Here is a 15,302-nt window from a genome sequence, read left to right as displayed (position 1 = left end):
ACTCTGCAGGTGACCCGCGTCTGCCTGCCATGTTTCTTTCAGCATTATTATGTCGAAAGACTCTAGGTAGAGCAGGACCTCTGGATCAGATGTTTTGCTTGCCAGTCCGTTGACTTTGCATGAGCAGAGGCAGAGGGTGGTTTTATTGTCCGGGATGGCTATGCCTGCCTGTTGATTTTGTCATTGAGTACCCAGGAGGCCATTTATGGTTCTCAAGATCCGCCTGAAGTCATAGTACGTGTTTCATAGTCCAGGTGCTATTCGGGTCCTACTTTGTTGTTGGTCGCTTGGTGCCGGCCTCCTTTGTGGTGACTGCCCCAGAGCCCCTCTAAACACTGACTGGGTACACCTGATCGGGCTAGCTGCTGCGATGCAATGGCTGGGACTGAGCAGAGGGGAAGGACATCCTGGGTTTTGGTGAAGGGCTATGTTTATTCCCCAGGTTTTAAATATGCAATGCTCAGCTAGTACTTTTTGAGTGATTGTTGCCGTTCGCCAGGTAGCCTTGGTGGCTTCGATCTCGGGAGGCTGATAAACTTTTTTGAGAGTAGATTAGTTGAAATTAACTCTGCGAGGTTTGGGATGGCTGATAACCTCGGTATATTTCCTCTTTTCAGCATGTCCTGGTTCCCTTTCGAGATGTACCCAGGCTTGAGGAGTATGATATTTGTATCATCTGTGATCGTAATACCAAAGCACTCTCAACAATCGTTATAAACAATAGTTTAAAAACTTGATATTTGCATGATTCTTCATAAAAATTAAACAATAGAGTTCAAATAGTTGTAGATCGTAGCGTGTATTCAGACCAAGGAAAAACAGCTGACATGTCTTTCGGCACTCAATGACTTCTTCAAGGCTAAATTCGCGGTCATGGGTAGTCGAGTAGAAATGTGCATAACGTAGTTTTATTGATAATTTGTGAATTATTGGTGGATGTATTATTTCCACACTCTTTCAATGGTCGCTGAACGATCCCAAGTATTCTTCCTCTAATACGTTTTAAGTGCCCTACCGATCAGTAAACGGCCACAACAATATGTCCTGCCAAGTGGTGTAAAACATCTTCTGAAGTGGATCAGTCTCGAAAAGTCGACGCATTTGAGTCCATGATAAGTCTCCTGTACTGTATCTGCTCTTGTCAAGTGTTGTAAGCATCAGGGAGGGACATCAGAAGACGTTTTACAGCACTTGGCAGGACACATTGTTGGCCATCAAAATAATTCTGACGTCTATTGTCATTTTGACGCTGGGTGAAATCTTGCCTATTTATGCCACCTCTTCCTGTACTTCTTGGCACTGTACTACCTCTTTCTCTCGCCACAGTTCCTTGGCCCTGTAGACTAGGGCATTCACTCTTCCAGTGACCTTCCTGTAAGCAATAGGCACACTGATTTCAGCCTAATCCTGCTCTCTGTTGCTGTGCAGGAGCCGATGAGCATCGGCCAGCCCCTCTTCCACCTCCCCTTACATTTCCCATAACTCTTTGTCTTCCCCTATCTGGGAAGGCTTACTGAAGGAAACATTAGTTTTCCTTTTTTTTTCCTTTTCTTATCATTCGTTTCTTTATTAATATTCTGGTCATTCTCAAAATACATAGCCATTACCAAAAGGTCTGCAGGTTTTTTAGTCGGCCAGTTGCTCTCGGACACTTTAATCAAGTCTCTTAATTCTTTAATCAAATTCTTTTCCCATGACACTGTTGCCAAATCCTGAGCCCTGAGTATTTTCTCCATCCTAGTGAAATAGTCGTAGACTTCTTCTGTATGCTTTTGTTTACAAGCTGTTATTTTATCCCAATTTATGTCTTCCCTTGGTATTATTAGTTGCAATTTAGCAATTATGCGATCAGGCAAATCGAGTATAGGTTGATCTGGTCTGTCTCCTGGCCCTCTCTGTCTATCTAGATTTTCGAAATGTCCCCAGGCATGCCCAAAGTGTACTACCTCTTCATGTCTACGTATTCCATTCCATATTTCTCTAGGAAGTGGGGCATCAAAAAATAGTTCCAAGTTCTTGAATGTCATTACACATAGTTTAGTGGCTGACTCTAGGGCTTCTTAAAACCCCTTCGGGTTTCTCCTAAAGTCTGGCAAATCTTTCTTTATTGCCGTTAATTCATTCCTGTTCAACGGGGTATGGACGAAATTTGGAATAGCGTTGTGAACAGTAACACCAGCAGCAGCAGGAGGTGCAAGAAGGGGGTGTATTTCCCTCATGGGATATTCTCTTTCCATTTATTGATATTTTCTTCTCACCTTAGCACCCCAATCCAAACAATTTTCAACAGCCGTGGGCTAATCTGGGGAAGGGATCATGTGGCTTTTCGCATCATTCCACAATTGTACACCTCTTGTTGGGTATTTTTATTACACTGTGTCCACCAATCCTCTATCTTTTCAGTCATATATCGAATGAGTAGATGTTGCTGAAAAACACCAAACTTATTCACTGTTGGCATGACAGTATTTATGGTGTCATTATTTATGTCATACATCCATCTATGGCCTATGTGTTATAGTTCTTCTGGGTCAGCTCTCCGTGATTCATATCTGGTATTCAGTTCTCCCTCTAGCTCCCACTCCTTTCCAATTACAACTATTCTTGCGAGTCAAAATCTGGGTACTTGAAGGCGTGTTTCCAGCTGATTGGGATGCAGAGTGTGTTCCTCCAGTCATTAGTCTTGGTAGAAAACGCACCTGAGGGTTTTTCAGTACATTTGGTGCAGGTATTGTTTGTCCTGCATATGACTGCTGTTGAACAGCGGACAGATTGAGTATTGGTCCGAGTGGGACAGGCAATTGCTGAGCTTGTAATTGGGCAGGAAGAATTGGTACATTTGCAGTGGGTACTAGAGGCGCATTTCCCTGCTGACCCATCTATGGTGGTACATTTTGTGCCTGTAGGGCAGGTACAGGAGCCTGTGGGGCATATTGTGGGGGATTCTCCAGTAGTCTCTCTAATACCTCGTCCCTGTCCTCACGTTGTTTGTCTTGTGTCACATATGTCTTGTTTAGTGGTCATTCTAAACTCTTTGTCCATACAGTCAATACTTTCAGTTTGTTTTGGTTGGCCATATGCCTTGGATTTTTGCAACACTCCCTTTTTCTGTTCTAGTTCCCTATCGTTTTGTCGTTAACATTGTAGGACGTTTCTCCCATTTATTGAAACTTTCCCACATTGCTTGTCTGACCTTTCTGTCAAACAAACATTGCTGCAAATATTGAATTTTATTCAAATCAAACGAACAATCTAGCGGCCATCTCAAATCCTCATTTCCCTTTGTATATCGATGCCATAGTCTGTTCCACAAGTTCACACCTGTCACATATTTTGTCATCATCTTCCATGCAGGATTACCCTCAACCGGGACTGGTTGAGACTCATCTAGGCCTCGGCTCATGAAACGGCAACAGCAACACCGCAAAACGCATTTCCTTAGATTACTAATTGCCCCTTAAAGTCAGAGACCATCTAAATGAGAAAGCTTTCCAATACAATCAATACAGGCCTATTTATCCAGTCAAACCTAAGACCCAACCAATGTAATGCAATAAAATTCTCAAAACAAACAACTAATCAATAATCAAATATAACTCTTACAAAACAACTCAGAATAAATGAACCAGGTTTTTGTTGAAGATGTCTGACTCTCTGTACTCGTCAATTCAGTCACATTTCGCTTGATCAGTTTGAAACCTCTGCTGGGGAGATCCTGTTGCCAAGGGACAGCAGTTCAGGACTTCAGATGGCAGCTGCGAGAAACCAGTCTCCTCTTGCAGGGACCCCACAATCAGTCGGTGTCAGGTCGTGTCATCTCCGCCACTGGCTCAAATGCTGTTGGATGTCCCATGTAGAGGTTCCATCTGAGGTGCCATTTGTGGAAAGTGTACAATTGTGACCTGGATAATACCACTTTTGTCCACTTAAATCTAAAAGAGTAAAGGTAGTCGGAGGTAAAACAGAGCAGTTATTTTCCTGCTCAAGCGGGCACAAACCAACACTGGGTTAGCATGTCTGTGAAGGGAATGAACTCTAGAAACAATTGTCTTTTCGTATTTATACTATATACCAAACAAGTCTGCATGCAGATTACACTCCCCACCCCTAATCTGATCTGTTGGAAATTTCCTTACCAGAAAATAGCCTATCACCCGACATTTTCAAGGCAAATGAGCGCAATAATCACAGAGCTTGACCAATTGCAAATTGTATAGGAACAGCCTGTGGTATCCTATCTTACAATAAGCACAAACGATTCACAGGTTGTAATTATTTTAGCAACCATTTGTTACTTTTAAAGGGCATGGTGAACAAGAATATGCACAAGTCAGCACATACACAAAAGCGTTGCAATAGCATGGAAAAATTCCACAGACAATTTAAACAATGTTGGGTAGATACAAACATGGCGGAACTCATGTTCATATCCTACAACCTTTTCCTCACTGCCAGGTCAATCAAAATGTGTTGCAACAGTACGTACCATGAGTTTAAGGTGCAGAGTTAAAAGTGCAAACAATGCAGGCCATACATTTAAAGTGCAAAGTTTAAGTCACAGACTGTGTATAACTTTCTAAAGTGCAAACAGCAATTTATTGCTGTTTGAACTTTAGAAAGTTGCTGGATTGTATGCTGATGCTACTTGAGGTCAGGATGAACATATTTGGCACCTAAGGTAGCACAGAAAAGTAATGTAAATATATATGCCAGATTGAGAACTATGGTCACCAAAAATAAATACAGGGTATGTATGCCAAACAGAACTATTACATTTCAAGGGCGGGATATTGCAATATGTGAAAAGCAGTCGGTGCAGTTAGTAAGAGGTTGTTGCATTAATACAGGCCCCATTGGTACCGGCCCCTTCCACAGTAGAAGCTGCATAGTTTTACTGCGGAGTCTGTTGGCAGTTCGTATTCTTTAACAAATGACATGCTTGCAGTTTGAATGTCCAAAATGTTGCCATTTCATCCATTGATTCCAGGCAATATAGAGGGAAAACATCCTCCTTGGCCGAACGAGTTCCATGTTGTAAAAAGATAGGCCTCAATAAGGTTAAACGGGCACTATCAGCAACAGGCAGCAGAGTAGTATCTGTGCTAAGGATTCCTTTCTATAATTACAGTCTACAGCTGGTAATTTATCTTTTCAAGAAATTTCCAAGTTGGATTCAATTCTCAGATTGGGAGCGGGACCAATGTTGCTGATAGAATTTGAGCTAAAGCAAGTTTACCCACTGCCTGGTGGAGATGAGCTTTGGCTGAGTTTTTCAGCTGTGGTGCTGCTAATGACTCCATGTCCATTTGTTGTGAGCGGTGATGCAGCTTTTTTCTTATTCCTGATTTGATGCCAGTGCATCTATGAAGGCATTACTTATATAGTACACACCCTAAGCTGAACCACTGCAGTTGCTCCCAAATTCCGCAGTTATGAAAATGAAGTACATCAGGGCAAATGGTTTGACCAGGATCATACCGTTTTTCAAGTGACAAGGCAGGGATTTGCCTTCAGGTTTCCCAGTTAAACAGTCTGTAATTCAGTCTCATAGTTTTTTTTATTAGATATTGTATTTATTCGAGCAAAAGGAACATTTCAACAAGAAATACTGTGCATAACCATGCATACTATAATATCAGTTTGGGTGACTGCTCAGAGTAGATTTGGTTGTTGGTAATTGATGGCAATAACAAGACCATATGTACCTACAGCATATTACGCATATTTGCAGTGACCATAAAGTTGTAGAGTGGGCACTATCTGGCGGAGTAGTTTGTTACCTTTTTAGGTCTCGCGTACGCAGCGCGCATGCGCTGCTTAGGAGGGCCTTTAGCCGTCGCTCTGCTCATTTCCTAGCACACACTCGTGCTTGTGGCGGCATCCACCTTGCGGGAGCGAGTAGCGGCGCATGCTAATTGGCTGTTGCTCGCTCCTGCAAGGCGGATGGTGCCACAAGCACAAGTGTGCTTGAAAACCGTGCACAGCTCTCTCTCCTGAAACCAGCTGCTGTTTCGAGTGCATTTGCCTGCTCTTTCGCGCCCGCGCCACCATCCCAACCTTTTTATCTCTTGCTCCTTTCTCTCAATGTTTCACCCCCTTTGCCCTGTCGGTCTCATCCCTTCATTTAAGACCTGACGGATTCTCTGCATTTCCCAGTTGCACCCGATGCTGTTTTAGCCTTGCTGATTGCTTTCATTCTCAGCCACGCCCTGGCTCCAGGAAACAAAACTTTACCTTTTGTTCCGCGAGCATCCAGGAAAGCGAAACCGCTGTTGGGCCTGGATTGAGGCCAGAGGCCCTGTATTCTGCTTGCTCCCCCGTCGGAGGCCTCTCTCTCTCCCTGTCATTCAGAAGCCCACAGGTTAGCATTTTGTGATTATGGGAAAATCACTTAATCAGAATGTGTCCGTCTGTAATGCAACTGGTGCTCATGTAAAAAGCTCTGATTACCTTCGGGTCGAATTCGAGCTATATAAAACGGCAAAAAAAAGACTGCGTCACAACTGACTACAAGCCCACTAAAAAAAACTTTACTGATCTATTAAGCGGTTCACAATAAAACTGTGTTTCCCTTGGTTCTGATGAGTGTATTTCCGAGACCTGTTTAAAACAACCTATTTTTTATATTTTTTTTCATTATCTGCATTTGAATTCTGTATTTAACAGGTCACTAAACTCACAACTCAAACTCACAACACACAACACTTGCTGAATCTTAAAGTGGACCTCCTATTTCGAACGTATGTGCCACAGCGCTGTGATGTCACTGTCCCCCAGGGCTATAGCCAGGGCTATTGGAATTAAACAATTTTGCAGCTGCTGTGTTTCCTTATTATTTTGGATTTGCTGCATAAACCATAATCTTCTGCATAATTTGCAGATGTACAAAAAAAACTTAAAAGGATCAAAAGTAACTAAAAATGCAGCAACACGCACGGCTGCTCAGTGAATGGCTCTTTGAAAGGTTGACTTGCCCTCTTTCTGTTGCTTGTTGCTCTCTTTCGCTGTTAAACTGGAACTAATGAGATGAAACCTTTGCGCGGACAGATGTTAGCCTGTGGTAAACTGACAAATTATATAAATAATGCTATTAAAAAATGTGGCACATTATGCCGTTAAATTTGCCTTCTCTTACTGCAATATGTAGTCACCCCTGGCATAATTTGGTCCTCCCCTGCTGCCCTGTGACCGTGGCTATAGCACTGGGACTTACCCGTCTGACTGTTCCACAGCGCCAATGACGTCATTATAAACTCTTCTTTAATCGGTGCTACTGCAATGTGATGTCTGCGTCTCCCTTAAACCAAACCCTTAAAACTGCCCGCCACTTCTGGCACACCAGTCCTAGCACCACAGTTAATTATTTAACTTATTTTAGAGTCATCAATAAATGGTTTAAATCCCACCTCAAAGCTGTTATCAGTGGTGTTACTTATGCCTTTCCTTTTGTGACAATACACAGAGTTCCGTTGCTCCAGAACACTACACAGATGTCCCAAATTACCAAAAACAATGCAACACAGTAGGAATCATGAAACCTCCCACCGAAGCAGTACCATGAAAACCACAAGGTCTTACAACATATTGTGAATTAAAACCTGAACATGAAGCGTCTGAAGGTACAATAGCTCACAGTCATCGCTCAATTACAGAAATATTTTGGGTGATAGTGGTCTATGTACATGGGTTGGATCTAATCTTCATTCTCCAAATTACCACTAATTGTGGTTCTTTTGGCTGGAGGAAGACTGGAAAACAATCACGGTATTTAATCGCAATAGAAATCTCAATATATATAATTTGACTACAAACAAAAAAAGTCTGTCCTCTAAATACTAATTCCAAACTGTGTGACATCTGTTATCTACCAGCTTTTCTGTAGAAGATCAACAAGCATTGGCATAGCCAATAGGTCTCGCCTTTGGGACCTTATAAGTGTTTAGTTATCCAGCACAATGTTATTAGTGCAACAACATAAACTGTTGCATGCCTAAACACTTATAAGGTACCAAAGGTGAGACCTATTGGCTATGCCAGTGCTTGTACCTTTCTCTGCAAAATGTATGTAATGGGTGCCCATCAATCACACCTTCCTTGAAAAAAATAAAACTTTTTTATATATTTAGAATCTGCTTATCGGATAGGTGTTGCCGGAGAACACACCACAAGGCATTATTACCCAGTTGCCCTTTTTGTGCAGTTTTATATCGCGCAAACTCAACTCAGTTTCCATTGCTTCCTCATTCGGGCAAGACGAAGTTCAAATCAAAACGTGAACAATGTAGGAGGTCACGTGACTGTGGCTGTGTTGGCTGATTAAAATGTAACTCATGTTCTTTTCTCCAAAACACGACCGCTGAGGCTGATAAAAAATGAAAGCTGATAAGATCAGTGGCGTAACGGATTTCACAGCGAGCAAAAGGTAGGACAGTTTTTCCGAATACGTCTGAACTGTTCAGAACGGGTGGACTTCACTGTAGAGGCAGACCTCTTGTCTAAAAAATTACAACAGAGGGGGTACCCTGATAGGGTAATCAAACGAGTCAGAAAGAGGGCCACCAATGTTGATCGAGAAGCATTAATGTCTAAGACCATCAGACCAGCAATGAACAAACCAGTGTTTGTATCAACATTTAACACTGCCTCACAACAGATTAGACAAACTTTGCTAAGGAATTGGAAGATCCTGAACTCTGGTGGTTTGAATGTGGATAAACCACTTTTTCCTTTCAAACGGAGCCAAAATCTTAAAGATCTACTGGTTCACACCAGACCACGGGCACCACCTAAGACCGGGGGCACCGATGCGATCACAGGTTTCCCTAGGTTGGTGGGCCATACCCGTTGTGGCTCATGCAGTGTATGCCATCTAACCTCTAATACTAAGCGCATTGACTTGGGTCTTCCTTCTCCTTGGGAACAGAGATCCCAAACTATACAATGCTGATGTTGACAGGATAGTTCATCTCCCGTCCCTTCTTTTGTGTGGGGGTGGAGTCATAGTATGGCTATGTCAGAAAGTGAGGTGTTTACAATGAGGATTGTTCTTATCTGCTAATATTTGCTGGTAATGTATTTTGATACATCTCGATAAGCGGTCACTTCCAAACTCTAGAGTGACTTTGCCCTCCTCCAGCTACTAATATACTCACTCGTTTTGGCTTTTGATGATTTGCTCAATTTAGTGGCCTTAAGAGGGATGAGATTCAGGTACCCACTTAGCATATGTTCCAGTTTTGAAGATTTGCTTAATTGAGTCCTCTGATTATGGATGGGGTTAAAATCCCCACTTAGTATGTGGCACAGCAGCATGATGATTCATGCTCAGGGGTTGGAACAGAGTCTTTAATAACATTTCCGGGACTTGCCAATTTAGATGTAGTGCTTCTGTGAATATAGCGGGCTCATACCTAAATTACCGCACGAGAATATAACCAATAACTTGGTTGGCTTGAGTGAAAAACATTTATTAGCACGTGACATGCGGGGTTGCTGTGGCAACACTCTGGAGGCACTACACCTCCCTGCAGCCCCGTACGCGAGTACGCACTATCACACATATGCTCCGTAGCGAGAATTCAGGGGCGTATGCGGAAGAGGCTCCAGGAGCAGGCACTACTGGAGTGAACGTCCATCGGAACAGTAAGGAGTTTTTTGGGGGGGGGGGCACCAGTTATGCTGTTTGGTAACGCGTTGAGTAAACGTTTGAAGTATACTACGTGTAAAGGGAGAGAACCTTTGTTTGGATGCTGGAAATGAGTTCTATGGCTACCTTCGGCTACATAATTAATAGGTTTCCTCTCTTCTCTTCCTGAACACAGGTTGTGTTCTTTGGAGTTCTCCCTGCCGGGCGCCTTTTTGAGTTTAATTCATTAATAAACTCGGTAAGTTTGCCGTAATATATTTGTGCAGACGGTTTATACTCCCTCGTACAAACGTCTCTTTTAATAACAATAACAGGTGGTCTTGCTGTAGGAGACAATGGTGGTTTTTTACCAGCAGTATATTTTAATCTTTTGATCTCTATCTGATGACACCGCATTATGGTATGAAGGGTGGTTAGTGTATTTACGAGCCGCAATAATAGTCTGTTTAATGCAACAGTCCTAGATATCCAGAAGGAGATGGGGATATATTAAGATATATGCAAAATCTGATTGGAGGTTTGTAATAACATGCACAATATATTATAGCATATGACTTTGTTTTTTTCAGTAGTTGTATCCCGTGATAGCGGGATTTTCCTCCACACGTTTTTGATCGATTTTGATCCCTTCACTCCATCTATTTGCCTGATTAAGGTAAGGTGGATATAAGGACTGGGACGGGTAGACGTCCTGATGAAGACCGGGGTGACCTGCTTATTAGGGGCACAGTTAGACGGTCGAAACATGTTGGCACTGGCAGATTAAGGAGGGGTGTTTTTGGAACTTAATATTCTCTTTAAACACTGCCCATCCTTCACTATTTTAATCCTGGTTGTGGAACCTATGAATAAAGGTCCTGAAGGTATCCATGAGGCAGTTTTAAAGCACTTTCTTATGCTGCACTTTGTTCTATCACGGTACCCAGTCACAGGGTGATACTCACTGTGTTATCACTGATCTGTCACGTCTGTGTTTGTGTATGTTTTTGTTTCCCCTCCCCTATGCTCCGTCCTGTGCGTGGCTACGCTAGGGCGTTTTGTAAGCAGACCCGATGATGAAGCATGTCACACACATTTGTGTGTGAGTGAGGGCAGTTTTCAAAACATATTAGTTTTGTCACTATACACTTATTATTTTGCCTGCGTCGGATGGTTTCTGTATATTGATAATCCCATGCATACATCAATTGAGGGAAAAAAAATAGTTATAAAACTCCAAAGCCAACCGATCTTGACCTGGAGATTTACAGTGCTAACTGACTGAAGTACTTTTAGTATTAAATCTTTTATTGAGGAAATGCAGCACATACGAACAAGATCATTGGTTACAGCCATCACATCATAATACACATAGCAAAACAAGAATCAATGTGTCCCAGTAAGTCCAACTATGCTGATGCCAATCTGAGCTGCTGCAAAACAGGCTTTACCCCCGTCATAACTTGGAATAAAATAACTAAACACATCCTCTACCCTGCCCGTCCCACCCCCCACCCGTGTTTCAAGTCCACCACCTACCATATCTATGCCCCTACAACCCTCAGGCTGTTCTTGTGTGTTCAGGATCATAGAGGCACAACAGCCTAAGATAGCGGGGGCATGTCACCTCCCTGAATTCTGAGGCTAAAAGGGACAAAAAGGGCTGCCACAGCTCTGCATATCTGTATCCCTCCCCCGCCAGCGTCAATGAGAGTTTCTCCATCCCAAGCACATGCCATAAACGATGGAGCCATCCATTGAATGTGGGAACATGCGCGGTCCTCCAATGTGTGAGTATGTTCTGCAACGTTGCAGAACCCAGAGCAATGGTAATCGAGCGACGTCTGCAGGAGCGTAGGGGATACATCATGGGATTCAGGAGACCCAGTAGGACATACGCGAGAAGGTGCGGTATCTCTGTCGCAAGATGCGTATCTATCTCATCTAATATTTGCTTCCAATATGCCTGCAGGTGAACACAGTCCCAAAGCAAGTGGACCAGGGTACCCACCTGACCGCAACCCCACCAACAGCCCAGAAGATGGCCGCTGACCAGGAGTCCTAGGCAAGGGCTCCGGGATTTGGGATCGCCAATCCTGGCATAAATCCCTGAATATCCCGACCCTACAGCCCAAGACCTGCCAAGACTGGCGACCTAGGACACGAAAACAGTACGAAAAAGAAGATATTGTGATTACCTCCGTAAGAGAGGTAGCAGCCTGGCATCATCCGGACCGAGAGGGGACGCGGAGGCGCCCGGGCGGGGACGGCATCGGCTGTCACCTTGTAGACTGTTGGAGGAGCGGGCGGAGAGCGGAGGACCCTCGAGGCGGTGCGGGCGAGGTCCGATCTGCGAGAGGGACGAGGCGGCTTCACCGGGACCCAGGACGGGGATCGGGGACTGAGTGCAGCGACGAGGAGGTGAGGGCACTCGCGCTGCTGCGGCGCAGCTCCACGGCGCCCAGTCATCGCCCCCCCGCCGCCACACCTTAGGATAGACCGGGAAAGCGAGGAAAGTCTGTAGTCCGCCCCGCCTGACCTTAAAATGGCGGCCAAGGCAGACAATACACAATAAACATTTAAACAAATGACGCAGAGGTGCTGATACAAGTACCCACACACTTGTATGAAAAGCGGAACTCGGCTAAACTAGGTGCAACAACTGAAAAGCTGAATAGCTGAAAGTTTACATGCAACAGCAATCAATCTAAGTAACTAAAAGAAAGCCTGGGGGGAAATTGGACCAATCAACGAAGGAGTTGGACCAGAGAAAGAAGTTGAAAGTGAGAAAGGACTCCCTGCCTGTATAAAAACAAACACAACGGCAGCCATCTTACAAGGATGGTTTTTACACCAAGATTGTTTTTTACACCCAGCATAGAGCAGAACAAATGTCAGCTGGCAAATAATTAATAAGCACTCTGAAAGTACAACTATTAGAGGTAAATAAGGAATAATTATGGAAAAGAGAAGCCATATCCAGTACTACTCAGGAAAACTTTAAATGCACAACTCTAGATCTGGGATTAAAAACAGCAATAAATAGCATCAGCAGTGGGGCTACCAGGAATAAAACGGAAAAAGAAACACCATAATATAGGCAGAACGGAGCAAAAATGAGCGAAAGATACCCTGAATCTACTGGCTTGAGTGCCCAGAGTATAAAATACCCCAATAATTTAACTAAAAAGGCAGCTAAGAAGTTTAAACACGACTACCTGAGGAAAAACCCGGACATACTATTCGCAGACCTATACTTTAATGCAACTAATGGTACGAAAATGAATGACCTCATATTCTATACATTCAGAGCAGCTAAATGGCGCAATGCCTTCACTAGGATGCTTACCATAAAAACTATGAAAAACATTCCTCACGGCTTAAAAATGTCAACCACACCATCACAAAGATGCAGAGCCGAACTTAACATCACGATATATAAATCTGGAATAGTGCTGTTACAAGCAGCAAATCGAGATCTAGAGAGATTTGCCAAGACTTTCCGATCGATAAAAGACTCAATGGACGACCCGAGTCATCAACTTCTCCTAACCCCACCTTTAGACACGCTAGACAGTCACGATGTCACCATCAGAGGCACAATTAGAACCAGGAGCCATCATGCGCCGGCGTCATCATCAGCGACTACTCGGGTAAAGTTAACTGGTCCAGTAAGGCCTATACTAGAGAACACGACTAGAAGAACTGAGAAGTCTACCTATCAAACAAACAAAGAACATTGTCAGCGCCTAAGAGAAGAATCGTCCCTACTCCCGAACCTTGAGACCCCTCAAGTAGATCATACACTGGCAGTGAGGGTAGCGCCACCTAACAACCAGGAATTGGATGAGACAGAAGACAACAACCTTCCTTCAACCCAAACCCTCGCCAGAACCTTGTCAACAACACAGGACCTACCTAACTCCATCAACCTCCCTACACCTCACGCTAACACAACACCAGCGGCTTACAGACCCTCAACCCCTAACAAGATCCTACCAACTCATAACATACCCAGCACCAACGACACACCTAATGGAGAGGGAATAGACAATCAAAAAGAGAAGATAAAGAAAATGGCAGCGCAACTAAGAACCATTCCAAAAAGGAGAAGAGTTGAGCGGATGTACAGATCGGCTGCACCAAAGAAATCTCACCAGAACAAGAAGGACTTTAATAAGCTTCAGAAACTAGTGAGCAAGCTAGCACAAGCCACTATGAATACCGTACAGGCGATAGAAAAAATAGAAGAGAGGACAGCGAACATTCACGCCAAAGTCACGGATATCCAAAATCTTGTACATTCCTCACATAGAAAGAGCAACGAGGCGGACATGCGTTTAAAACAGAGAGACAACCGACCAGACAGGACTGAAGCATTATCTAAAGAGGAAACGCTGGCCTTAATCCGAACATATGACCTATCGGACCACAAGGAAGAAGAGAGAATCCAAACAGTCCCGCTAGACATTAACAGGACAGCGAGAAAAAACGATAGAACATCCAACCCCCACAATTTACAGCACATACAACTAACACCAAACGAAGCCGAAAATGCGAACGCTATTAAAAAAGAAAAACATCTATCCTGTCTACTACTCAACTGCCGATCAGCAACCAAACATGCATCGGACATAGCGGACCTCATCCTCAACAAGGACATTGACCTGGCAATCCTTACAGAAACTTGGCTTACGGAATCCTCATCACCAACCATGGATCTGTTGATACCACCGCAATTCAACGTTTTGAGACTGGATAGACACGGAAAACTAGGGGGAGGGATAGCCTGTATTCATCGATCTGACATAGAGGTTAAACAAATTCAGGCCGACCCACTTGAATCCTGTGAATATCTTGGTCTTAACATAAGATCATCTAACACTCAACGTTGCAACCTGCATACTTTCTACCACCCACCAGGAGATAACACAAAGTTTATAGCAGAGTTAATGGAGATCATAACAGCCAACTCTAACGACGCTGTCAATAACATATTCCTAGGCGACTTCAACCTGCACTGGGAGAACAGCAATGACAAACTGGTCAACATGCTTAAAGGATTCCTCACTGAACTAAACCTCACTCAAGCGTGCACACTGCCCACACATTCTAAAGGAGGGACGTTAGACTGGATAATCTCAAGAAACAAAGTTGCAACAATCCACTCCATAACACCATGTGACTGGTCTGATCATCACGCCATAACATTCATGATACCCACAACGAGAAAAGGTAGGACCAGGCAACCTTTCAAGACCAAAAAATGGACTCAAGACACAAAAGAAGCAAATATGGAACTACTGGTCGAAAGCTGTGAAAGAGACTTAAAGCCACCCAACAACCTGGAAAAAGTTAACGAGCTGACGGAACACTACATAGCAACTGTCGAAAATATCGTTAATAACACCATGCCATTAAAAATGAAACGAATCTCAGAAAAGACTAAAAAGCCGTGGTTCAACGAAGCACTAAATGAAGATAGACGCAAATTGAGAATGGCCGAAAGAAAATGGAGGCGACACCCATCATCGCCTGAACTGGAAGCCCTCAGAAAAACAAGGAAACAATATAATAAAAAGATCATCAACTCAAAAAAGGAATTTATAAGAGCAGAACTGGATAATGCCAAAAACAGACCACGAAAACTATTTGAAATCCTAAAGGAGCAATCAAA

General features: G+C 43.5%; 1 protein-coding gene across 2 annotated transcripts in view; it reads left to right on the top strand.

Moving 5' to 3' along the window:
- The window catches only part of ELMOD2 (ELMO domain containing 2), a 162,326-nt gene that overhangs the window by 8,477 nt on the left and 138,547 nt on the right, over positions 1-15,302 (top strand). The window lies entirely within an intron of this gene.

This window comes from Lissotriton helveticus, chromosome 2_1, assembly GCF_964261635.1.
Source record: "Lissotriton helveticus chromosome 2_1, aLisHel1.1, whole genome shotgun sequence".
NCBI classification, from domain to species: domain Eukaryota; kingdom Metazoa; phylum Chordata; class Amphibia; order Caudata; family Salamandridae; genus Lissotriton; species Lissotriton helveticus.
Note: the sequence above shows the minus strand (reverse complement) of the source record. Positions and strands in the feature narration are given on the sequence as shown.